At 39.5% G+C, this 27,134-nt stretch overlaps 1 protein-coding gene across 2 annotated transcripts in view; it reads left to right on the forward strand.

Annotated features, from left to right (window-relative positions):
* Window positions 1-27,134, forward strand: part of PKIG (cAMP-dependent protein kinase inhibitor gamma) — an 89,215-nt gene that overhangs the window by 7,686 nt on the left and 54,395 nt on the right. For both annotated transcript variants that reach the window (XM_040638375.1, XM_040638374.1), the window contains exon 2: window positions 5,560-5,708. The gene's annotated coding sequence lies outside the window, so the exon portion shown is untranslated. The remainder of the gene's footprint in view (window positions 1-5,559; window positions 5,709-27,134) is intronic.

Below are 27,134 nucleotides of genomic sequence, written 5' to 3' on the forward strand. Positions count from 1 at the left end.
ATGATTTGATTAATATTATGAAATGATTACCACAATAAATTTAGTGAACATCCATCGGCACACATAGTTACAAATTTTTGGGTTTTTTTTCTTGAGATGAGAATTTTTAAGATTTACTATCTTAGCAACTTTCAGATATGAAATCATATTGTATTTGTTTTTCTCTGACTTGTTTCACTTAGCATTATGCCCTCAAGGTCCATCTATATTGTTGCAAATGATAGGACTTTCTTCTTTTTTATGGCTGAATAATAATGCATTGTGTATATATACCACATTTTCTTTATTTTTTTTTTTGAAGATTTTATTTATTTGAGAGAGTGAGTGAGCAAGAGAGTATGAGTAGGGGGAGGAGTGGAGGGATAGGGAGAAGCAGACTCGCACGACTCCAAGATCATGACCCGAGCTGAAGGCAGACGCTTAACTGGCTGAGCCACCCAGATGCCCCTTCTTTATCTATTCTTCTGTCAGTGAACACCTAGGTTGTTTCCATGTCTTGGCTATTGTAAATAATGCTGCAGTGAACATGGAAAATGTAGATATCTTTTCAAAATAGAGATTTCATTTCCTTCAGATCAGTACTCAAAAGTGGAATTCCTGGATCATATGGTAGTTCTATTTTTAATTTTTTGAGAAACCTCCATAAGTGTTTCCATAGTGGCTGCACCAATTTACATTCCCACCAACAGTATAAAGGGTTTCCTTTTCTCTGTATTTTTGCCAGGACTTATTATCTGTTGTCTTTTTGAGAAAGCCATCCTAACAGGCATGAGGGGATACCTCATTGTGGTTTGATTTGCATTTCCCTGATGATGAGTGGTGTTGAGCATCTTTTCATGTACCTGTTGGCCATTTGTATGTCTTCTTTGGAAAAAGTCTGTTCAGATCCTCTGCCCACTTTTTAATTGGATTGTTTTGGTTTTTTTCCTATTCAGTTGTGTGAGTTGTGTGTTTTGGATATTAACCCTTTATCAGATATGTGATTTGCAAATATTTTCTCCCTATTCTGTAGGTTGCCTTTTAGTTTTGTTGATGGTTTCCTTTGCTATGTAGAAGTTTTTTAGTTTGATATAGTCCCACACGTTTATTTTTGCTTTTGTTCCCTTTGCTTTTGGTGTCACATCTAAAGAAAATCATCGCCAAAGACCAATGTCAAGGAGCTCACCTATGTTCTAGGAGTTTTCTGGTGTTAGGTCTTATGTTCAAATCTTTAATCCATTTTGAGTTGATTCTTGTGCGTGGTATAAGAGGCCCAGTTTTATTCTTTTGTATGTGGCTGCCCAGTTTTCCCAACACCATTTATTAAAGAAACCATCCTTTTCCCCATTGTGTATTCTTAGCTCCTTGTCATACATTAGTTGACCATATATGTGTGGGTTTATTTCTGGGCTCCCTATTCTCTTCTCTCGATCTGTGTGTCTGTTATTTCTGAAATACGTCTCACGATGTAAAATGGATGAGCCTCTTGCTACCGCCTGCTTGGTTTCATTTTTTCAGCTGCTGCCTTTGCTTTTATATGGACTGCTGACACGCCCTTCTTATTGAGAGAACGATTAGCACTCTGCTTTGGTTTGAGACGACTAACAGCTACACGATATTAAAGAGAAACTGGCACCTAGTTGGGATGGTTCTGAAAATGGTAGGCTTTGGGGAGGTACAGGGGAGGTACAGGATTTGGGAAGGTAGGCAGGTGATCAACAACTTTCGAACAAAAAATGGAGCAAAATGTATTGCACCTAAAGCCTTTTTTTGTTTTTAATTTTAATTTTTATCAAAGTAACGATAAAGACTTCTTCTGTGCTATAACATTCTCTATTTGAGGATTTCAGCTGCTTGGAAAATGAGATTTTTTTTAAAAAGATTTTATTTATTTATTTATGAGGGATTGAGAGAGTGAGCAAGAGAGAGCACAAGCGGGGGGAGGGGCACAGGAAGAGGGAGAAGCAGACTTCCCACTGAGCAAGGACCCTGATGTGGGCTCGATCCCAGAACCTGGGATCATGACCTGAGCCGAAGGCAGATGCTTAATCGACTGAGCCACCCATGCATCCCAGCTGCTTGGAAAATGAGAGTATCGTACACGTGTCATTTAAAAATATAACTCCTAAGTTTTCATAAATAATATGATAACATTGGTTGTATGTGAGGCAGATTCGGGTAGGTTTTTTTAAAATTTATTTATTTGTGGGGGAGAGAGAGAGCACATGTGGGGTGGGGGGGCAGAGAGAGAAGGAGAGAGAATCTTAAGCAGATTCTGTGCTGAGTGCGGAGCCCCATGCGGGGCTCAATCTCACAACCCTGAGATCACGACCCGAGCTGAAACTAAGAGTTGGATGCTTAACCGACTGTACCACCCAGGTGCCCCTTGGGTGGGGTGTTTTCTTTTTCTTTCTTTCTTTCTTTCTTTCTTTCTTTCTTTTTTTTTTTTTTTTGAGGGATTGTCTGTGGCCAGTGTGCTTTTTGAATATTTGTACCAAAGCTTAGCATTTTACTGCTTTCTGATTGTATTTTACTGCCTAATAAAATAAATACTGTATGTATTATTTTAAGTCTGTTTATCTGAAACATAATGCCTGTTTCCTTGTTTAAAACCTGAGGCTTTAACTCTTTTCAATATAGGTTATTTTCTTATGGATAATCTCTTAAAGTTAAAGACACCATGATTGAAAGTCACTGAAACTTAATTAAAATATTATTTCCAGGGAGAGGCCAATAACATGACATAGCTTTCCTGTGGCCTCAGAGTCACTGTTCTCTTCTAGCCAACATTTGGGAAACGCTAGCGCTCATAAGAATGCAGAGTTATATAGTACGAAGAACAAGAACTTGGGTTTCAGGCAGATCATGGTAACCTTGGACAAAGTCTTTGAGTCTTGTTTCCCTTATCAGTGAAATGCCTCGTGAGATCCTTTGAGAGTTAACCATTACATAAAACCTGGCTACTAGAAAGGGCTTAGTAAGTGTGAGTTACCTTCTGTTCTCCCACTCCCGTTTCTACAAACCTACCTACTGCGTGCTTCTGCTTATCACCAAAAGGAAACTTGAGAAAGAGAAAAGTTGGTGGTCTCATCCTACTTTCAACATCAGTTAAACATATGTAATTCTATTGCTTTTTTGGGTGTATAAGGCTTAACATTCAGTGGTTCTAACGATCTCTGCATGTTACATATGGTCCATATGGCCGTGTTTTCCAAACCAAAAAATTGGTTTGGTGAGTATGGTATACTCAGAGGATCAAGAGAACAGCATACTTTTGTTAAGATTTTTTTATTTTTTAAGTAATCTTTACACCCAACATGGGGTTCAGACTCACAACCCTGAGATCAAGAGTTGAATGCTTTACCAACTGAGCCAGCCAGGCGCCCCTACAGAGCAGCATATTTTAAGATAGTGCGGTCTTGGGGAAATCTTAGATGCGCTTTTATGTATCCTGAGGACACAGTAAAAAGTCATGGTGAGGAGGCATTGGAGTCATTTGGACGTGACTTCAAGTCTTGGCCTAGGCACTCTCTACTTCCTGCACAAGTTACTTAGCCTTTCTTTCTAAGCTTCAGCATTTCCTCATTTGTAAATAGATATAACGAGAGTTCCTTATCTCATGAGGATTGGAAGAGATAAAGGGCTCAGCACAAGGCTTGGCAAGTCCTAAGTACTTGACATGTAAATGTTAACTGTTGTCATTATTATGAGGCCTTTGAAACAGGTGCACTTATTCAGTACCTTTTTTTGCAAAAGCCTATAGAAGAACAAAAACTTGTGAGGTAACTCAGTATTTGGTAACTTACTGTATAATAACTTCTTTATCAGGTCTTCTTTGGAAAATATTTTGGAAATATTTTGAAGACCCAGTGCCCAACTTGTCCTGCCCCTGGGGAAGACCTGACTTTCTCACAGTATTTGAATAACTCGAAGCACCTATTCTATTGCCTCTAAGATGATCTGATTGGAGTATGGATATTTTTTTGGCTCATATAAGTTGTATTTGTTCCAGAAGTAGGGCAGACTTCAACATTAACTTACTCCACTGCCAGGCTTCTTTCCCTAAGATTGTCTTGGTTGTGCCCTCCTCGGGTTGTTGGCTTCATCCTCAGGCCAGCAGCAAAATAGCTGTGGCAGTTCTGGGCCCCAGCTCCATTATGGCACCCACCAAAGGAATTGAAAGATTCTTTCTTCCTCTTTTCTCCCCAGTGAGAATTTTTTTCAGAAGTTCTCAGAATACTAATCCTAGAATCTCATTGGCCTGAATTGGGTCATGTGCCCAATCTTGAACGAAGACCTGTCACCAGGGCAATGCAGTGCCTTTTGGCTTAGGCTTGGTTCTTGTACAAGTTATTTATGAGGGGGATGAAATTATCTTTAAGCCAATCAGGAACAGAATTGTGTTTCTATTAGGATGTTTTTCTGTGAGCATGAGGAATGGCCTCTGAGTAGATTGGTTAGTTAGGAATTATTGTTGGCTGCTGATAACAGTGCTTTAAATAAGACAAATTATTTTTCTTTCAAAAAAAACACTAGTCCAAAGTAGGCAGTCTGTTGCTGGCATGGCAGTTCCACAGTGCCATCAGGCCAGCTACATCTTTCTCTCTTTCTGCTTCACCGTCTTTATCACATGGCTGTCACTCTCATGGTCACCTTAGGGTCACCGCGGGCTTCTGGCTCTAACCAGATAGTCCTTCCTCAAGGCAGGAAGAAGTAGGAAAGGAGAAGGCAAAAGACATGCCTTAAAGTACTGGAAGTCCCAACCAACACATTCAGTTTACATCTTAATTGTTCTTTCTTACAGGTGAGGGATGTTGGGGAATGTAGTTTCTCAGCTGGACATATTGCTGTTTCCAACAATCTAGGGATTCTGTTGCTGTGGAAGAAAGGGAAACGGCTGTAGGCCTGGCAACGTGTAGCGCCCGCCACAAAAGGCAGCCAGCAATGTCCGTTATACCTTTCATTTGAGGAAACCACGGTTGTTATTGTTTTTTTTTTAAGATTTCATTTATTTGTTTGAGAGCGAAAGCAAGAGAGAGAGAGTGCACGAGCAGGGGGAGGGGCAGAGGGAGAGGGAGAAGCAAACTCCCCACTGAGCAGGGAGCCTGATGCAGGACTCGATCCTGGAACCCTGAGATCATGACCTGAGCCGAAGGCAGGCACTTAACCCACTGAGCCAGGACGTCCCGGAAACCACAGTTTTGTATATGTTTACTGTCTGTTCATGATTTTTTAATCAAATAATGAGATCATATTCTACATGTGTTATAATCCATGTTTTCCATTTAACAGCATCTTGAGTATCTTTTCACGTCAGTTAATGTACGTAGAAGCTTTTTCATCTCCACTTAACACATGCTAGATTAACAGATCTTCTTTATTTTCACTATAAAATTTAGTGTTTAATTCCCATGGCCCTTTGAATGTTCTTGGCCAGTAAACAACTCTATACTATGCTGTCCAGTATGTGTCCACTAGGCACATGTGGCTATTTAAATTTTAGTTAATTTAAATTACATTAAAAAATCAGTTTCTCTGTCTCAAGAGTTACATGTGACTAGTGATTATCTTGTTGAACAGCCCAGGTACAGAACATTTCCATCATCGCAGAAACTTCTGTTGGACAGCCCTGCTCCACAGCGCCAGCACCCTGCAGTTCTCGCCCAACTTGACCCAGACTGCCTGTGTTTGAATTCTTACTCTGCCATTTACTAGTTGTGTGACTTCAGGTAAGTTCCTTGGCTTCACTGTGCCTCAGTTTCCTTATTTGTAAAGTCATGGTCACAGTGGTACCTAAACTGTGAGGGGTATAGGATTCAATGTATGTAGAGTGCTTAGAACAGTGCCTGGCACATAGTAAACACTTGTTAAGTATTTGCAACGATGATGATGTGGTGGTGGTGGTGGTGGTGGTGGTGGTGATGGTGGTGATGGTGGTGATGATGACGGTGATATCAACAAGAGCTCCCAAGACTGTTTGTGCCAGTTTGACTTGCTCTTGTAATTGCAAAATAACTAAGTGTTATGGTGGCTAATGAGATTTGGGAACAGAAAGGGGAAAAAAGGCATTGTTTTTGTGAAAAATAAGTTTAATATGTCTGAAAGACCTGATAAAAGTAAAGGACAAAAAGGAAGTTCTTGTGAAATTAGAGGTAGAAGAGACCTCTGAAGAGACTGAGAAAAACAATTCATTAAAAGATAGGATTTTGCCTTCAGACTACTTCACATAGGTGTGGTTCATGCAGGAACTTTAATTACTAGAATTTATTTTTAAAGAAAAGCCTTAAAAAGAAAAGAAAAGCCTGGTCCCTTATCGAGTATTAGGCAAATGAACATACTTTTTTAATGATTCCTCTCTTTAACTGGCTGTTTCTGGTTTTGTTTTTTTAGTGAATTTTACCGTGATTAGTCCTGATCCCATCAGGGAAGAGTGTCTATTTTCTTTTTTAAATTGTTTTGTAGGGGGGCGCCTGGGTGGCTCAGTCATTAAGCTTAAGCGTCTGCCTTCGGCTCAGGGCGTGATCCTGGCGTTCTGGGATCGAGCCCGCATCGGGCTCCTCCGCCGGGAGTCTGCTTCTTCCTCTCCCACTCCCCCTGCTTGTGTTCCCTCTCTCGCTGTCTGTCTTTCTCTCTGTCAAATAAATAAATAAAATCATGAATGAATGAATGAATGAATGAATGAATGAATGAAATCATGAATGAATGAATGAATAAATAAATAAATTGTTTTGTAGGGATTACTGTACATCAGTTGAAATGAGACCAAACCCTACTGTAGGACATTTACATTGTTGCTCAGTTTTCAATGTTACAGTTGGTGCTCTGGTGAGCTTCTTTACAGATAAATCTTCTCCAATCAGTATGTTTTGGTCCCAGCAGTTCAGAGGAATCCTGCCCTTTTCACCGAGAGGCCCGGATTTTAATCTGGAAATGATTGGAATACCGTAAAATACTGGCATGTGGGCATTTCAGTCCTAATGTTGCTTTTGGATTTAACGCCATTTCTTCTTGTGGGCCACTGGCTGATTTTAGTTGTGATGTTTAATGTTTGTTACACCAAAACGTTTGGACTGTCCCAGAAAGTTCAGTGTAATGGAATATTCCTGATGTGACTTCTTTTTCCAATTCACATAGCACTTTGTTTGAACTTTGCTTTTTATAGCATTTCTCATAAATAGTCCTCCTCTGTAATTATTTTTGCATTTGTATTGTATTTGCTACTAAACTCTTAACTTGTTGAGGACAGGAGTCCTTTATCGGACCTTTGTATATCCTAACATAGTGGGCACCCCTTTGTGTTCATGGAAAGAATGGATGAATCAGTGCCTCTTTCTTCTATGACGACATAGCCGTCTTCCGTAACACTGCCTTCGAACTCCTTGTTAGTGGAGCCAGGTCTTCTAGGCTCTTTGATAGATCAGATTCCATGTAAGAGCAAAGCATGGTAACTGTTTGTAAAATGATTTTAAAACATAAACAAGGGTAGAATAGTATAAAAAGAAACCCCCATTACCCATCATCTAGTTTCAGTAGTTATCAACATTTTAGAATCAATTTTGATTTGGACAGAGAGAACATGAGGACTCTGAAGTGCCCGTTTTGATTTTGTGGGGAAAAAACAGGGCAAGTATGATGGACAGGGTGGAGAAAAAGGAGGTGATGGCCCAGGACACACCTGCTTGTCTCCCTCTTAGAATTGTTGCGAGGGTTACGTGAGTTCACATATGAACAGTGCAAAGAACAGGGCCCAGCGCAAGGTGAGTGTAACTTAGTGCTGCCACTGCCATCCCATTACTGTCACCACTGCGTAGCTTGAGGGAGCAGAGTTTGGTGGCCGAGGCACTTACTAATTTGGTGACCTTGGACATCAGTCTTTCTGAGCTGCGGTTTCTTCGTCTGAAAAATGAGAATAATAGTAATATCTTATTTACCACATAAGGCAGTGCAGTAAGGCATATAAATGTGTTCTGGGTTAGTTAACATTAATCACAATTTTCTGGATTGATGTTCTGGCCTGGAGGGATCATATTTCTGGAATTTTGGGGAAATCAAGCCTATTACTTGTATGGATTCTTGTTCTGAGACTTCATGATATTAACAGGCCCCAGAGTCATTTGTCAGCCTAGCAAATAAATATTATAGCACAATAAGCTTTGTTTCCATTTGCAAAATATTTCTTTCTAAAGCATGAAAACAATTTCGCTTTATGTAGCTTGTCCGTATACGCACCGGAAATGAAATACTTATCAACCATGTTGATAAAGGGATAAAAATAGTTTTCCTAAGGAACAGTTTGCTGGGAATTAGTGTTGGAAAAATGTTGTGGCAGAATCTGGTTCATCATCTTTGAAATATAAACAGTATTTTCATTTGTCTTTATTTTTCTTATAACACTTTGCTCAACTCCTAATTAAAAATAGCTTTCCTGAATTCCCCTAGGATTCCTCTTAAAAAAATCAGTTTTCTTTTTCTTTTAAATGATGTCTAAGTTTGAGACACTTTGCTTTCTCCTTAGTACTGCAAAGAATTCTAATTATGCAGAACATTCATCCAAATCACATACATATGTGCCTGAGATAAGAATTAGTAGATACTGTGGGAAGAGAAATAGGATATCCCTGGTGGTTATAATACATTTCTGCAGTGTTTGTTTGGATGGGACAATCAGCTGTCACGTCTCCTGGGCATGAGAGTTATATAAATCCCGGTCCGAAGGTCAGTGTCCTACACTTACATTCTCAGGAAGATTTTCTCATTTCAAACTACTACTTGCCATAGGTTTGACTTTTTAAATGTTTGATTTTTGTTGTTTTACTTAGTAAAATTTGGCCTTGTTACCATTTGTGATTTATAGCGTCTTGTACTTTTATAAACTAATTCATTCAAGCTAAACCCCCATTCTGTACCCCCAAATAACAACATAAATAAATACAAAATGCAGTTTTGTCTCAAAAAGAGCAATATCCTATTGCCACTATTTGGCCCCAGTGACTTATGACCTCTCTTAGCTTTATTTCCCATAGACTGTTCTATTTAAATGTTTTACTACACAGTTTCTTTTCTTGATACTTTTTCCTGGGTTTCCAGTATATTTTGTTGATATTTCTTTTGATAGATCTTTTGAAAGGATTTGATATTTGATAGATCTTTTGAAAGGATCTAACTCAAATCATCTCTAGTAGTCATCCAGCCAATGTTGTATTAGAAGACATGCTTCTTCTAATTTTTTAATTTAATTTAATTTTTTAAGATTGTATTTATTTATTTGAGAGAGAGAGAGAGTGCGCGCACAACTGGCAGGGGTGGGAGGGGCAGAGGGAGAGGAAGAAGCAGGCTCCCCACCTCCCCACCGAGCAGGGAGCCCAACCTCCCAGGACCCTGGGATCATGACCTGATCCGAAGGCAGGCACTTAACCAGTGGAGCCACCCAGGCGCCCCAGTGCTTCTAATTTAAATCTAATTTAACCTTCTAGATTGGTTCTAGAGATGTTGACAGGAAAAATGTTGGAGTTTTAGAATTATGGGAATGCTTACTTCTCTGTGATACATGTTTACATCTCTTTGAATGAAAAGGAAATTAGAAAGGGGCTGAATGTACTCCTTGATCTAATCTGTTGATCATTGAAAAATGAAATTTGGAACTAGTTGTAATTTCTGAAGGAATTAGAAGATTTTTATCCAGTTTATGAGGTGTACCTTCATTTTTTTATGTACTAGAACTTTAGGATCACCTTTTTTTCTTTCATTTCAACATATATTGAGCACCTACTATGTGCTTAGTATTGTGTTGGATGTTTTACATATGTTTACATATGTTTAATTCTCAGAGAAGCACTGGGTAGGTAGCTAGGATTTAAATTCCCAGTTGCTTAAGCTGAAAACCTTCTTTCTTGATCCCTCTTACTGTTCTGTCCCACACCCAGTCCATTTGGCTACATTGCCCTAATAGCAAAATACACCCTGCTCCCTCTGCAACCCGTGAGCTGTCAGCAGCATTGGCTGCCTCCTCGCAGGTCTCCCTGATTTCCCTCCCTTTTTTTTTAATTTAAATTCAATTAATTAACATATAGTGTATTATTTGCTTCAGAGGTAGAGTTCAGTGATTCATCAGTCTTATATAATACCCAGTGCTCATTAACATGATGTGCCCTCCTTAATGTCCATCACTCAGTTACCCCATCCCCACCCCCATCCCTTCAGCAACCCTCAGTTTGTTTCCTATGATTAAGAGTCTCTTATGGTTTGTCTTCTCTCTGATTTCATCTTGTTTTATTTTTTCCTCTCTTCCTTTCTGGTCCTGTTTTGTTTCTTAAATTCCACATATGAGTGAGATCATATGATAATTGTCTTTCTCTGATTGACTTATTTCGCTTAGCGTAATACCCTCTGCTTCCATCCATGTCGTTGCAAATGGCAAGATTTCATTTTTTGATGGCTGAGTAGTATTCCAGTGTGTGTGTGTGTGTGTGTGTGTGTGTGTGTGTATACACCACATCTTCTTTATCCATTCATCTGTCAATGGGCATCTGGGCCCTTTCCATAGTTTGGTTATTGTGGACATTGCTGCTATAAACATTGGGGTGCAGGTAGCCCTTTGGATCACTACATTTGTATCTTTGGGGTAAATACCCAGTAGTGCAATTGCTGGGTCATAGGGTAGCTCTATTTTCAACTTTTTGAGGAACCTCCTTACTGTTTTCCAGAGTGGCTACACCAGCTTGCATTCCCACCAACAGTGTAAGAGGGTTCCCCTTTCACCACATCCTCGCCAACATCTTTCAATTTCCTGATTTGTTATTTTTAGCCATCTGACTAGTGTGAGGTGGTATCTCATTGTGGTTTTGATTTTTATTTCCCTGATATCCAGTGATGTTGCATTTTTTCATGTGTCTGTTGGCCATTTGGATGTCTTCTTTGGAGAAATGTCTGTTCATGTCTTCTGCCCATTTCTTTTTTTTTTTTTTTTAAGATTTTATTTATTTATTTGACAGAGACAGCCAGCGAGAGAGGGAACACAAGCAGGGGGAGTGGGAGAGGAAGAAGCAGGCTCCTAGTGGAGGAGCCTGATGTGGGGCTCAATCCCAGAATGCTGGGATCACGCCCTGAGCCGAAGGCAGACGCTTAACGACTGCGCCACCCAGGCACTCCTTCTGCCCATTTCTTGACTGGATTCTTTGTTCTTTGGGTGTTGAGTTTGATAAATTCTTTATAGATTTTGGATACTAGCCCTTAATCTGATAAGACATTTGCAAGTATCTTCTCCCATTCTGTCGGTTGTCTTTTGGTTTTGTTGACTGTTTCCTTTGCTGTGCAAAAAAGCTTTTTAACTTGATGAAGTCCCAATAGTTCATTTTTGCCTCTGCTGTACTTGCCTTTGGAGACTTGTCTAGCAAGAAGTTGCTGTGGCCGAGGTTGAAGAGGTTGCTGCCTGTTTTCTCCTCTAGGATCTTGATGGATTCCCGTCTCACATTTAGGTCTTTCATTCATTCTGAGTCTATTTTTGTGTATGGTGTAAGGAAATGGTCCAGTTTCATTCTTCTGCATGTGGCTATCCAATTTTCTGAACCCCATTTGTTGAAGAGACTGTCTTTTTTCCGTTGGATGGTCTTCCCTGCTTTGTCGAAGATTAGTTGACCGTAGAGTTGAAGGTCCATTTCTGGGTTCTCTATTCTGTTCCATTGATTTATGTGTCTGTTTTTGTGCCAGTACCATGCTCTCTTGATGATTACAGCTTTGTAATAGAGCTTGAAGTCCAGAATTGTGATGCCCCCCAGTTCTCATTTTCTTTTTCAACCTTCCTTTGGCTATTTGGGGTCTTTTCCGGTTCCATACAAATTTTAGGATTATTTGTTCCAGTTCTGAAAAAAAAAAAAAAAAAGTTGATGGTATTTTGATAGGGATTGCATTGAATGTATAGATTACTCTAGGTAGCATAGACATTTTAACAATATTTTTTCTTCCAATCCATGAGCATGGAATATTTTTCCATTTCCTTGTGTCTCCCTCAATTTTTTTCACAAGTGTTCTATAGCTTTACAGATCCTTTGCCTCTTTGGTTAGGTTTATTCCTAGGTATCTTATAGTTTTTGGTGAGATTGTAAATGGATTGATTCCTTAAATTTCTCTTTTTTTTAAAAAAAAAGATTTTATTAATTTATTTGACAGAGGGAGACAGCCAGCGAGGGAGGGAACACAAGCAGGGGGAGCGGGAGAGGAAGAAGCAGGCTCCCAGCAGAGGAACCCAATGCGGGGCTCGATCCCAGAACTCCGAGATCACGCCCTGAGCCGAAGGCAGACGTTTAACGACTGAGCCACCCAGGCACCCCTAAATTTCTCTTTCTTCTGTCTCATTGTTAGTGTATAGAAATGCAGCTAATTTCTGTCCATTGATTTTATATCCTGCCACTTCGTTGGATTCCTGTATGAGTTCTAGCAATTTTGGTGTGGAGTCTTTTGGGGGTTCCACATAGGCTATCATGTCATCTATGAAGAGTGAGAGTGTGACTTCCTCTTTGCTGATTCGGATGCCTTTTATTTCTTTTTGTTGTCTGATTGCTGAGGCTAAGACTTCCCCGATTACCTTTTTGATGTACTATAAGATTTATGGTTGTACACCTAAAACTAGTACAATATTATATATCAATTATATCTCAATAAAACTGCAGGGGGGTGAGTATAGAGAGAAATGAGGGTCAGTGTTAAATGCCCATGATCCAAGGCTTTAGGTAGAACTCTATAGTTGTGCTGTCCAGTATGGTAGCCATTAGCCACACGTGGCTGTTGAGCACCTGAGATGTGGCTAGTCTGAATTGAGATGTGTTGCATACAATGGATTTCAAAGACAGTGCAAAGATAAAGAATATGTCATTAGTAGTTTTATATTGATTACATGTTGAAGCGATAATGTTTTGGAAATACTGGGTTAAGTAAAACAGATTAAAATTTTAAGAAACGATTTTATGCATATATTGCATATTATGTATGTATATATATCTCCACATGGCAGCCAGGGTGATTTTTTTTTTAACTTTTTTACCTAACTGCAGATTCATATGCAGTTGTAAAAAAACAATACTGAGATCCCACGTACCTTCTACCTAGTTTCCCTTAGTAATAGGTCTTAGCTCACATGTCACTTCCTTAAGGCATCCTTGTCCAACCGCTCCAGTACAGCCTGCTGTCCCCACTTTCATTCACCTGTCTTGTTACTCTGCTTAATATTTTTCATAGAATTTGCTAATGTCTGAAATTATTTATTTACTTAGTTGTCTTCTGTCCAGTAGAAGGTGAGCTAAAGGAAATGGGAACCTTATCTCTTCTGTTCATTGTTTTTTCTCCAGTGCCTAGAAAAGGACATGCGCATGGTAGGTGCTTGATAAATATTTCCTGAATGACTGAAATTTATGGAGGCAGAAACTAAGTTTCAAAGTGATTGAGTAACTTAACTGTGGTCAAGTAAATAGTGGAACCATGACTTGAAGCTATAGGCACAAAGGCCCTAAAATAGAGTTGAGTTTGTCCTGTTCAAAGAACAGATAGGATTATGATGCTGAAGGATAGGCAAGGAGAGGGAGAGGGGTATAGTTTCAGACTAGACCAGACCCAGGTCATGTCAGGCTTTGTAGACAACAATGAGGAGAATAGATCTCATTCTGAATACAGTGGGAGGTTCTGGAAGTTTCTAATAAGGCAATGCTGTGAACAACATGGTTCAGCTTAGCTCACGGGAGTTCTGGGACCAAAATCCTGGTCTAGAATGAAGCTTTCCTGTTCCTTGCTTTGCCCCCACATGTATACATTTCTCTTGGAGACCACTTCAGGAGGACGACTCTGGTCCTGTCACGTTCAGAATATCACCCATTAATCACATTGGTCCTCCCAATAAGGAGTTCACAGAGAATGATGGATTTGCTGGAAAGGAAAGGAGGATGCTGTCATGCTGGCCTTTGGATATGTTCAGGAGGAGGCACCAAGTGACACCCCATCAGTTCTTCAGTGTACCCTGGCCTCTGTAGGTGCGGTTCATGCAGCTTGGAATTCTTTGGGACCACCCTCAGCTTTATGTTAGCACAGAAGATATCGTCAACTGAAGTATTGTGTATGGGGCGAAGCCTTTCGATCCAGTTTTTATCTGAGACAGCGTTAAAAACAAGGGCAGATGCAGCAGCTGAGATGGAAGAAAGATTTCCTCCTGCATCTGCTGTGAGAGACCATGAGAAGCCCAAGAAAATAGGTAGCAAGAAAGGTGTAGCCCTTGTTCAAAGAGCTTAAAATCTGTTTAGAGAGACATCTGCAAACTGAAAGGTCGTTGACACTTCAAAGTGGTCTCATTCTACTTGCCTGGGAGAAGGACTCCAGAGGAGGTCAGCCAAGTATGGCTGAGCCTGGTAAGGTTCACAGAGGAGCTGGTGCTTGGCCAGTGTCCTGAAGGATGAGTAAGAATTAGGAGGGGGAAAGGAGGAAAGATGTTTAGGTGGGGCGAGAGAGAACAAGGTCAGGAGGCATTGGAGAAAAGAACACTAGAGTAGCAGAGGCTGAGGAAGATCCGTCTGGTGGGAGCAGTTGCAAGAAGGGAAGGATCTCATTGGAAGGAAATAGTGTGTCAGTGACTCTTGGTCAAGAATTTCCAGCCTTTCTCTGCTTATGGCAAATAACTCAGGATGGAGAGATGGGCAGGTGCATGGGTAGGTGACTCTTCACTGAGGTATGATGAGAATAGCTATCACTTCAATAGCATCTACTCTCTGCCAGGCTCTGTTGTAAGCAGCTTGCATTTATCTACCTGTTTTTTTTTTTTTAAAGATTTTATTTATTTATTCGACAGAGATAGAGACAGCCAGCGAGAGAGGGAACACAAGCAGGGGGAGTGGGAGAGGAAGAAGCAGGCTCATAGTGGAAGAGCCCGATGTGGGGCTCAATCCCAGAACGCCGGGATCACGCCCTGAGCTGAAGGCAGACGCTTAACCGCTGTGCCACCCAGGCGCCCCCATTTATCTACCTGTTTTATCCTTAAAACAGCTCTGGGAGGTAGTTACTATTATGATCTGCGTGGTACAGATGGGGAAACTGAGGCACAGGGAGGGAAAGTAGCCTGCTTAAGGTCACAGAGCTCTAGAATCTGTGCTCTTAGCCTCTATTTTGACCTCCCACTTAATGGGAGCGCCAGGTAGATTTTTCCCCCCAGCTTTGTATTATGAAATGTTTCAGACATATAGGAAAAAAAATTTTATGTATAGTGAGCATCTGCATCAAATACCTGGATGAAACAGTGCTAACATTTTGCTGCATGTGCTCTATTTTATGTGTGTGTTTTTTTGGTTTTACTAGACTATTCAAAACTGTGGTACAGGCATGATAAGTCACCCTTGAATACATCTTCCTTTTAAATGGTATTTACATCCTTCCTTTTCCATGCATTCTTGGAAAATACATTGCCTCTAAAACCATGTGAAAGTACGCTGTTATAAGTGAAAAGGAGTTAAGTTCTAGGCTCGTCATTATAAATAGATTTTCCGCTTACATGAATGTCTTGGTATTTCCAAGTCAGGCAGGGTAATGGCAATTTTGCTTCTGTAAGACTGCCTCACAGTTTGCTGGACATTTAATGTCCTGGTTCCCACCTACTAAATACCCATTTGAGTGAGTAGGTAATCAACTACTGTGAAACCAAAAATGCCCTTTCCTCCTCCCTCATTTCCAGAAAGCCCTCTAGTGACTGTGCCTGAGAGCATTGACCTAACTGGTCTCCTAATGATGGGGTTGTAGGTTAAATTAAAAGAAAATGTACGCTCCCAGAACCCATACTGTAATGATTCAGTGTTGAAGTAATGAAAGTGGTAGAACTTATCTGTAATGTTCCTTTTGTTATATTACCACATATGTTCTAGATTTGCATACATATATTCATTTAGTCAGTTATATCCCCCACCACCACTACTGCCACTTTGTTCCAGAAAGGCTGTATGACCGTTCTTGATTTATTTAACCAGTAAATGTGCCTCCTTATGTATTGATCTGAATCAACTGGGAAATATCTGTAATTCTTGTGCTTTTCTGTATAAAAGGACTTGAACCAGATTCAGGGCCCACTCAGTTTGCTTTTCCAGCTTTATTTTCCCGGTTTTGCTAGAGATGCTAAAGGATTTATTTCAACTGTATTGCTCCCTGGACTCCACCATCTCTTTACTTTCACTGTTGCCTGTCAAAGTCCCATTCGTCAAGCTTATCTTAAATGCCATCTTATTCATGGGTCTTCCTCAGAACCCTGCATCAGGATATAATCTAAACCTCATAATACCTTCTTGCACATGACACTAACCACAGACTGCCTGTGTTAGATTTGTGTGTTTCCCTTACCTTCCACGTATATTTCAGTAATAATTCCCAAGGCAACTCGTATGTGGCAGGCCTTGTTCAAAGTTCTGGAAATAGAGATGAATCTCCCATAGGTGATCCCACTTTCTTCTTTGCTTTCTTGAGAATTGGAGGAGCCTCTTATTCCCTTGTATCCCTTGTGATACCTGGTACACTGCTTTGCACGTGGTGGTGCATATATATTTCTGAATTGAGTTTGGGATACAGGGAAACAAGCACTTGCAAGTCAGATGTGAGTTAAAATCATGGCACTGCCACTGGGCAACCTGAGTAAATCACTTAACTTCCGTGAACTCCAGGTTTTTGTATCTATAAAACGCTGATAATAATAGCCATCTTACAGGATTGTTGCAAGTTTAAAGATGAATTACCTGAAGTGCCAGGCACAGGTCAGCACAAAATAGGTGCTCATTCAGTGATAGTTCTTGTAAGGGAGGCTCAGTCATTCCTTTAGGTCAGTTGAGTGAGCAGTAGAAGTATTTAGGATCTTAATTGTCTTAAAGGAAATGCTTACTTAGTCTTGGGGCTTCTCCAAGAAGAAACAGGCCCTGGAGAAGGTCTGGCCAATCGCTGATTAACTGTTCCCTTTTTAGAGTCAGTGATCTGAGTCTCTGTTTTGGAACTACTTATATAATGTATACCACCTGTTATTTGTGTATTTTTAGCAGTGGGAGTCGGGTAATCCTAATCCTGTCTGTAAAAGAGCAAACTGTTTACCAGAAGCAGAGCTTTTTTCTTAACACTGACTCACACTGACTCATCCTTCTCATTTTCCTTCCCACCGCTCATAACAACCTTGCAAGGGAGAGAATTTTTAGGGAAATCAGTTGGGTTACTTTTTTTTTTTTTTAACTTTCCAAGTCAAGAGCTTAAAGGTGTCACGTCATTAATTCCATCTCAGGAAGGGCTACTGCCCTGGAGTGGCAGCAATGACCAGTGCCATGTAGCCGAACATCTCACATAAAACCTTGTCTAGACAAACCAATTCTTTTGGCTGAGAGATTAGACACGTGCCTGAAATGTACATGTTAATTGCCTAAACACATGTTGGCACCTTAACTTGCATTCTGTTGAGCCTAGAAAATGTCTTCTTCTGAGATAGGAAACCTGAGCAGAATTAGAGCCAGAGCTATGTAACAGTTGGCTTTGAGATGACAGACACAGAATTCAGGCAGCACATTGTATTCAGTACAATGGGGAAAGAAGGTTATAGATCAGGATGACTAATACCCTCGTGCCTTCATTTGATATTCATTAAGTGAATATTTACTGATCATCTGTGATATGGCAGGTGCTAGTGCTGTAACAGTGAATAATAAAGACATGGAGCCTGCTGTCATGGACCTTACAATTGAACGCATTTGCAACAAATGCTACAGTGGTGGAATTAGAGGATGCTAAGGGAGCAGAGTGGTGCCTTGGCCTGTGCATGTGAGCATGTGCTTGTGCGTGAAGGTGAAGGGAGGAAAAGGTACCCAAGCTGAGACGGCGAAGTAGGCGTGAACTAGAAGAAAGGGGTAGTGTGGGGCAGGGATAGCTGAAAAGATTCCAGGCAGAAGGAGCTACATGTGTAAGGCCTTGAAGTGGGAAAGAGCTTGCTCATGGAGGAACTGAAATAAGTTCCAGGGTGACCCAAGGACAGTTGAGCGAGGGGGAAGTTTGGCACCAGAAACATTTGGAGAAGCTGCAAGGTCCGATCATGCAGAGCATTGTGGATCAGCTTACTTTTTTTACTTTTGTTAACAATACCCCATATGAGTAAGGACTTTTAGCTTGATACTGAGGCAGTGAGAGGAATGGGTTTTGAGCAGAGCCCAGACTTGATGCTAATTGCTAGCTTAGAACCCTCTGGGTGGCAAGGGCGCTAGTAGGATAGGGCTGGACTAGGTGGTTGTCTGCAGGTGAGTGGGGAAACCAGCTTGGGAATGGACTAGGATCTCAGATTTCCTAAGATTTTTTTTTTTTAAAAGATTTTATTTATTTATTTATCAGAGAGGGAGAGAGAGAGAGCACAAGCAGGGGGAGTGGCAGGCAGAGGGAGAAGCAGGCTCCCGGCTAAGCAGGGAGCCCGATGTGGGGCTCAATCCCAGGACCCTGGGATCACGACCTAAGCCAAAGGCAGATACTTAACTGACTGAGCCACCCAGGCTCCCAGACAGTTTCCTTTTCTAAGAGTAGGGTGTTAAAAATATTGTTACAGTTTTGGGTTTTAGGGATTTACTGAAGCTTATATCATTTAAGTGTTCTATTTCCATATCTGGATTTTTGACATACTGCCAGAAATCATTTAATGTGTTACTGTGCTGTTTTTGTTGTCGTTATTCTTAAAGAAAGAAAGAAAAGATACTATGTATAGAACTAATTAACCTCAGTGTTTCTGATCAGGAAATTTTTTTTTTTCCTATTAAATAAGCAAACATAAAAATGTATTGAGAAATCTGGGTGTATTATCTACCTCCCTTTTTTTCCTTTTAAAAAACTGTAAAGAAGAGTGTGTAAAAACAGTTTACTGCCAAAACACCCTGAAATATATTTTCAAGAAGTGTGTTTCTCACCAGGTTTTGTTTGTTTGTTTCTCCAAAGCTTGACAAGCTCGATGGGTTTTATAGAAGTTTATAAATATTTTTGTACGCATTGGGCTTAACCTAAATTCATCTAAGTATCCATACTGCATTGTAGCTTTTTGTGTCTAAATTCAGAGATACCATCTTGTTGGTTTGGGGTGGATTACAGAGTAGTGCAGGCCCCTGGTGTTTAAGCTCACCGATAGTTCTTTAGTAATATTTGAGGACTTCCTCTGAAAAGCATCCTGCTCTAACTCAGAAAGTATTTTTGTTTTAGTGTGCCCACCTGTTTTGTGTGTGTGTGTGTGTGTGTGTGTGTGTACATAGATTATTTTGTTTATTGTTCTTCATGTTTAAAATTTTTTAAATTTTTTTCAGCTTTATTGAGGCATGATTGACAAATCAAATTGTATATATTTAAAGTACACAAAGTGATGATTTAACATATGTGTACTTAGTGATTACCACAATCAGGTAAATTAACACATCCATCGCCTTAAATAGTTACCTTTTTGTGTGTGTACGTGTGGTAAGAATGCTTAAGGCCTTAGCAAATTTCAAACGGTATTATTAACTCTAGTCATCGTGCTGTTCATTGGATCACTAAAGCTTAATCATATTGTACCTGAAGGCTTGTCTCCCCATCTCCAGCCCCTGGTAACTACCCTTCTACTGTTCGTTTCTATGAATGCAACCTTAATGTCCTCTAGATTCATCCGTGGTGTTTCAAATGGCACGTTTTGCTTCTTTGTCATGGCTGAATGATATTCCATTGTGCATATATACCATATCTGTATCTATTCATCTGTTCACAAGACATTAGTTTGCTTCTACTATCTTGGCTATTGTGAATAATGCTGCAGTGAGCATGGGAGTACAGAGATGTATTTAAGATAGTGATTTCTTCTTTGGATATATTCCCAGAAGTGGGATTATTGGATCATATGGTAGTTCTATTTTTAATTTTTTGAAGAATCTCCATACTATTATCTACCGTGGTTTTGATTTGTTTTTCTCTGATGATCAGTAGTGTTGAGTACCTTCTCCAATACCTGTTGGCCATTTTTTGTCTTCTTTGGAAAAATGTCTGTTCAGGTCCATTGTCTATTTTTAAATTGGATTATTATTACTATTTGGCTATTGAGTTGAGTCCCTTATATATTTTGGATATTAGCCCCGTATCGGATATATGGTTTACAGATATGTTCTCCAGTTACATAGGTTGCCTTTTCAGTCTGTGAATGTTGTTACTTTGCTGTGCAGAAGCTTTTTAGTTTGGTACAGTGTCACTTGTTTTGCTTTTGCTTTTTTTTTTTTTTTTAAGATTTTATGCATTTATGTGACAGAGAGACAGCCAGCGAGAGAGGGAACACAGCAGGGGGAGTGGGAGAGGAAGAAGCAGCTCACAGCGGAGGAGCCCGATGTGGGACTCGATCCCGGTACGCCGGGATCACGCCCTGAGCCGAAGGCAGACGCTTTAACGACTGCGCTACCCAGGCGCCCTGCTTTTGCTTTTGGTATCACACCCAAAAAGGCATTGCCAAGACCAATGTCAAGGAGCTTTTTCCCTGTGTTTTCTTCTAGGAGTTTTATAGTTTGGGGTTTTACATTTAAGTCTTTAATCTATTTTGAGTTCATTTTCATGAGTGATATAAGGTAGGTCCATTTCATTATTTTGCATATGGATATCCAGTTTTCCCAATCCCATTTATTGAAGAAATTATCTTTTCCCCATTGTATGTTCTTGGTGCTTTGTCAAAGATTAGTTGACTATATATGCCCGAGTTTATATCTGGGCTTTTGTTCTGCTACGTTGGATTATGTGTCTGTTTTTATGTAAGTACGATACTTTTTTTTAATAATAATTTTTATTATGTTAGTCACAATACAGTACATCCCTAGTTTTTGATGTAAAGTTCCATGATTCATTACTTGCGTATAACACCCAGTGCACCATGCAATACGTGCCCTCCTTAAGAAGATGTGGTCCATATATACAATGGAATATTACTCAGCCATCAAAAAGAACGATTTCACAACATTTGCAGCAACGTGGACAGGACTGGAGGAGATAATGCTAAGCGAAATAAGTCAAGCAGAGAAAGACAATTATCATATGGTTTCACTCATTTATGAAATATAAGAAGTAGGAAGATCAGTAGGAGAAGAAAGGGAAGAAGGAAGGGGGGGTAAACAAGGGGGAATGAACCATGAGAGACTGTGGACTCTGGGAAACAAACTGAGGGATTCAGAGGGGAGGGGGGTGGGGAATTGGGATAGTACGATACTATTTTGACTACTATAACTCTCTATTATAGTTTGAAATAAGGAAGTGTGATACTTACAGCTTTGTTCTTCATTCTCAAGCTTGTGTTGGCTGTTTGGGATTTTTTTGGTTTCATATGAATTTTAGTAGTGTTTTTTCTATTTCTGTGAAAAATACCAATGGAATTTTGATAGGGATTGTGTTGAATCTGTAGATCACTTTAGGCAGTATGGACATTTTAATAACAGTAGTTCTTCCAATCCATTAACATAGGATCTCTCTCCTTTTACTTGTGTCTTTCTCAATTTCATCAATCTCTTACAGTTTTTGGTGTATAGATCTTATACTTCTTCAGTTAAATTTATTCCAAAGTATTTTATTATTTTTGATGCTATTATAAATGGGGTTGTTTTCTTAATTTCTCTTTCAGATAGTTCATTGTTAATATAAAAATAAAAATAACTGATTTTTGTATGTTGATTTTATATCCTACAACTTTACTGAATTTGTTAGTTCTGAGTTTTTTGGTGGCACCTTTAAAGTTTTCTTTATATAAAATCATGTCATCTGCAAAAAGAGACAGCTTTATTTTCTCCTTTCCAAGTTAGATACTTTTCTTTTTTCTTTTTAAGAAAATTTTTTTATTATATTATGTTAGTCACCATATAGTACATCCCTGGTTTTTGATGTAAAGTTCCATGATTCATTAGTTGCATATAACACCCAGTGCACCATGCAATACGTGCCCGCCCCACCACCCATCACCAGCCTATCCCATTCCCCCACCCTTCTCCCCTCTGAAGCCCTCAGTTTGTTTCTCAGAGTCCATAGTCTCTCATGCTTCATTCCCCCTTCTGATTACCCCCCCTTTCTTTATCCCTTTCTTCTCCTGAGGGCTTCAGAGGGGAGGGGGGCAAGGGAATGGGATAGGCCTGTGATGGGAAGAAAGGAGGGCACGTATTGCATGGTGCACTGGGTGTTATAAGGGCATCTCGGCTCCTTCCACGATTTAGCTATTGTGGACATTGCTGCTATGAACATTGGGGTGCATATGGCCCTTCTCTTCACTACGTCTGTATCTTTGGGGTAAATACCCAGTAGTGCAATGGCTGGATCATAGGGTAGCTCAATTTTTAACTTTTTAAGGGACCTCCACACTGTTTCCCAAAGTGGCTGTACCAACATTCATTCCCACCAACAATGTAGGAGGGATCCCCTTTCTCCACATCCTCTCCAACAATTGTTGTTTCTTGCCTTGTCTATTTTTGCCATTCTAACTGGCGTAAGGTGGTATCTTAGTGTGGTTTTGATTTGAATTTCCCTGATGGCTAATGATTTTGAACATTTTTTCATGTGTCTGTTAGCCATTTGTATGTCTTCATTGGAAAAGTGTCTGTTCATATCTTCTGCCCATTTTTTGATTTGTTTATTTGTTTCTCGTGTATTGAGTTTGAGAAGTTCTTTGTAGATCTTGGATACCAGTCTTTTATCTGTAGTGTCATTTGCAAATATATTCTCCCATTCCGTGGGCTGCCTCTTAGTTTTTTTGACTGTTTCCTTGGCTGTGCAGAAGCTTTTTATCTTGATGAAGTCCCACAAGTTCATTTTATCTTTTGTTTCTCTTGCCTTTGGGGATGTGTCATGAAAAAGGTTGCTTTGGCCGATGTCGTAGAGGTTGTTGCCTATGTTCTCCTCTAGAATTTTGATGGATTCCTGTCTCACATTGAGGTCTTTCATCCATTTGGAGTTTATCTTTGTGTATGGTGTGAGAGAGTGGTCAAGTTTCATTCTTTTGCATGTAGCTGTCCAATTTTCCCAGCACCATTTATTGAAGAGACTGTCTTTTTTCCACTGGATGTTTTTTCCTGCTTTGTCAAAAATTAGTTGCCCAAAGAGCCGAGGGTCCATTTCTGGGTTCTCTATTCCGTTCCATTGGTCTATGTGTCTGTTTTTGTGCCAGTACCATGCTGTCTTTGTGATCACAGCTTTGTAGTACAGCTCGAAATCCGGCATTGTGATGCCCCCAGCTTTGTTGGATACTTTTCATTTCATTTTCTTATCTAATTGCTCTGGTTGGGCCTTCCAATACTATGGTTGAATAGGAGTGGCAAGAGTGGAGCATCCTTGTCTTGTTCCTGATCTTAGAGGAAGAGTTTTCAGATTTTCACTGTTGAGTGTGATGTTAGTTCTGGGCATGTCTTATATGGCCTCTATTATGTTGAGGCACCATTTCTTCTATACTCAATTTGTTGAGAGCTTTTATCATGAAAGGAGGAATTTTGTCAAATATTTTTTCTGCATCTACTGAGATGATTGTATGATTTTTATCCTTTGTTTTTATTAATGTGGTGTATCACATTTATTGACTTGTATATGCTGAACCATCTGGCATCCCGCAGATGAAGTCTGCTTGTTCACAGTACGATCTTTTACTGCGCTGTTGAATTCAGTTTGCTGATAATTTGTTGAGGATCTTGGCATCTATATTCATCAGGCATGTAGGCCTGTAATTTTCTTTTTTTATAGTGTCTTTGAATGGCTTTGGATACGCTGGCCTTGTAAATCAATTGGAAATCTTCCCTCCTCTTTAGTTTTTTTAAGAGTTTGAGAAGGATTTGTATTAATTCTTCTTTGAAGTTTGTGGTAGAATTCTCCACGTAAAGCCATCAGCTCCTGGGCTTTTCTTTGTGAGGAGGTTTTTAGATTACTGATTTAATCTCCTTACTCATTATTGGTCTGTTCAGATTTTCCATGTCTTCATGATTCAGTAGTGGTAAGTTGTATGTTTCTAGGAATTTTTTGATTTCTTCAGTGTTATCCAAATTGTTGGTGTACAGTTGTCATAGTAGTCTCTTATGATCCTTTGTATTTCTGTGATATCAGTTGTACTCTCTCCTCTTTCGTTTCTAATTTTATTTGAGTCTTCTCTCTTTTTTTCTTGGTTTCTAGCTAAAGGTTTGCCAATTTTGTTTCTCTTTTCAAAAAAGCAGCTCTTAGTTTTGTTGATCTTTTTATTGTGTTCCAGGTCTCTCTTTCATTTATTTCTGCTCTGATCTTCGTTATTTCCTTCTTTCTGTTAACCTTGGGCTTATTTTGTTCTTCTTTTTCTAGTCCCTCGAGGTATAAAAATAGGTTGTTTAATTGAGATTTTTCTTTTTTTCTTAATGTATGCATTTATTGCTTTGACTGTATGATCCCACCCTTGCCTAGCCCGTAAGTTTTCTGCGGAGAAATCTGTTGATAGCCTTATGGAGATTTCTCTTGTATGTGAGGAATTTTTTTCCTCTGGCTGCTTTTAAAATTCTTTCTTTCCCTTTGATTTTCGACAGTTTTAGAATGTATCTTGAAGAAGATCTTTTGTGTTAAGCCTTTTTGGGGGCCTGTGAGTTTCATGAATTTGGGCATCCAAATCTCTCCCTAGATTATTTCCTCAAATAAGCTTTCTCCCCTTTTCTCCTTTTTCTTCTTCTATGACTCCAATAATAAGTAGATTTTTTTTCTCTTGATGGCATCTTATAATTCACAAAGGCTTTCTTCACTCTTTTCAATTCTTTTTTCTTTACCAGTCAACTCCCCAACCTTGGCTGAACAGTAAATGTTTAAAAAGAGGCTATGTTGGTCTCACAGCACTGGAGGAGATAATGCTTAGTGAAATAAGTCAAGCAGAGAAAGACAACTATCATATGATTTCTCTCATCTATGGAACATAAGAACTAGAATGATCAGTAGGGGAAGAAAGGGATAAAGAAAGGGGGGGTAATCAGAAGGGGGAATGAAACATGAGAGACTATGGACTATGAGAAACAAACTGAGGGCTACAGAGGGGAGGGGGGTGGGGGAATGGGATAGACCGGTGATGGGTAGTAAGGAGGGCACATATTGCATGGTGCACTGGGTGTTATACACAACTAATGAATCATCGAGCCTTACATCGAAAACCGGGGATGTACTGTATGGTGACTAACATAATATAATAAAAAATCATTATTAATAAAAAAAAAAAAAAGAGGCTATGTTGGTCTCAAAGAGCTGTAGCAGAGTATAGAATGCAAACATGAGATGTGCTGCTGCTTTGGATTCCCAAGATATTCCATGTCAGAGACTGAAAGAGAATTCAGGAGGAACAGAGGGACTAGAAACTTCTCTGTTTTTTTAAAAGTTGACCAACTTTCTGCAAGAGACCCCTGTAAAGCCATAAGTCATTAGAAACAAAACTTTCAGTATTTAAATGATCCAGAATATTTTAATACAGCAGAATGAATATATGAGACCCCATTCCATAATGCAGATATGTTTCTGAAAGATAACACCACTTTGTATTATTTTTGCTATTTAAATTGTCATCCTCTCCATTGTATTAGTTCTAATAATAGTATAGTAGTAATTACCATTTATGGAAGACTTAGCATATTTTATATGCATAGTTTCCTTTAATCCTTATAACAATCCAATAAATTAGGTATTCTCTCTATTTTATAAGAGAACTGAGACCTAAATAGACTATGTATAATTTGTTTGCTTTTGGTAAAGTTCAGATTCTTTTTGCCTTTTTTAGGCACTCAATAGTAGGTGTTCAGTAAGTTCTTGAGTAATAAATAATTGTGTGAGATATAAAACCATCTTGTCTTTTGCATGAATCCCTTCTATTTCATTCTTACTGCCAACTCTCTAGTCCAAGCTCATATTTCTTCCACTTTAATCAGTTTGTCTTTTTCCAGCCTCTCTTTAATGCATCCTTCTGGTGGGGCTCCTTCTTCCAAAGTTATATCTAAATCCTACTTTGAACATGTCACTCTGGCACTTAAAATAATTCAGTCACTTTTTATCACCTATCACCTAAGGAATGATAATGGGCTTTGGCTTTGAATGGCCCTGAGTAAGAATAAGCACCTAGAGATTTCAGTGTATCTCAACTTCATAACAGTCATCTCCTCTGGCTTTTGTTTTCCTTTTTAGAATTAACTGTTTCTTAAAATAAAAATTCGTAAGTGTTTCATTTCTAGAAATAACCATTATAAATTGCCTGGACAATCCTTCCAGAAACTGTGCCTCTCCAAGCAGAAATATTAGATCTGTTGGTTGCTTTAAAATTATATAAAAGAGCTCTGGGGCGCCTGGGTGGCACAGCGGTTAAGCGTCTGCCTTCGGCTCAGGGCGTGATCCTGGCGTTACGGGATCGAGCCCCACATCAGGCTCCTCCGCTATGAGCCTGCTTCTTCCTCTCCCACTCCCCCTGCTTGTGTTCCCTCTCTCGCTGGCTGTCTCTATCTCTGTCAAATAAATAAATAAAATCTTAAAAAAAAAAAAAAAAAAAGAGCTCATATCGTACATACTGTTCTGCCGCTAGTGTTCACATAGGTCCATTTTATTCTTTTAAACAACCTCATCATTGTATCAGTTACAAACCTTTTGGCTTTAAGTAACAGAAAATGAAGAATGTACTGGAGGGATGTAGGACAAAGTTTGGAAAACGGTCAGGACCAAGGCAGGCCTGAGAACAATGAAGTAATAGGCTCAATGAGCCTCTTTTAGCTGAAGCAGTCAGGCCAGTATGTTGCCATTACTGCCCTAGGACGCTGTCAGGAATGAATTCCAACTGTCCCTTTGTCTTTGTATCATTGGCTTATGATTCAGAGTCTAAGTGGCAGGGAGTATATCCAAATAGGAGCAGGCAGTTGGATGCTGGACAGCTTTAAAAATGATGAATTTCCTTTGCAGTGGTATTCTGTTGTAGAAATATGCCGTAATTTATTTAACCAGCTATCTCTTGGTGGATATTCAAGTTGTCATGTTCAGTTTTTCACTAGCAAAAAACTGTTGCAAAGAAAATTAGTTTATGTCTTTGTGAATTTTTCTGTAAGTGTATCTATGGAATAAATTCCTAGTGGAAGACTGTGCTATATCAAAGGGTATGTACATTTTAAAATTTGATGAATATTGCCGGTTCATTT

Source organism: Ursus maritimus, unplaced genomic scaffold, assembly GCF_017311325.1.
Source record: "Ursus maritimus isolate PB19 unplaced genomic scaffold, ASM1731132v1 scaffold_22, whole genome shotgun sequence".
NCBI classification, from domain to species: domain Eukaryota; kingdom Metazoa; phylum Chordata; class Mammalia; order Carnivora; family Ursidae; genus Ursus; species Ursus maritimus.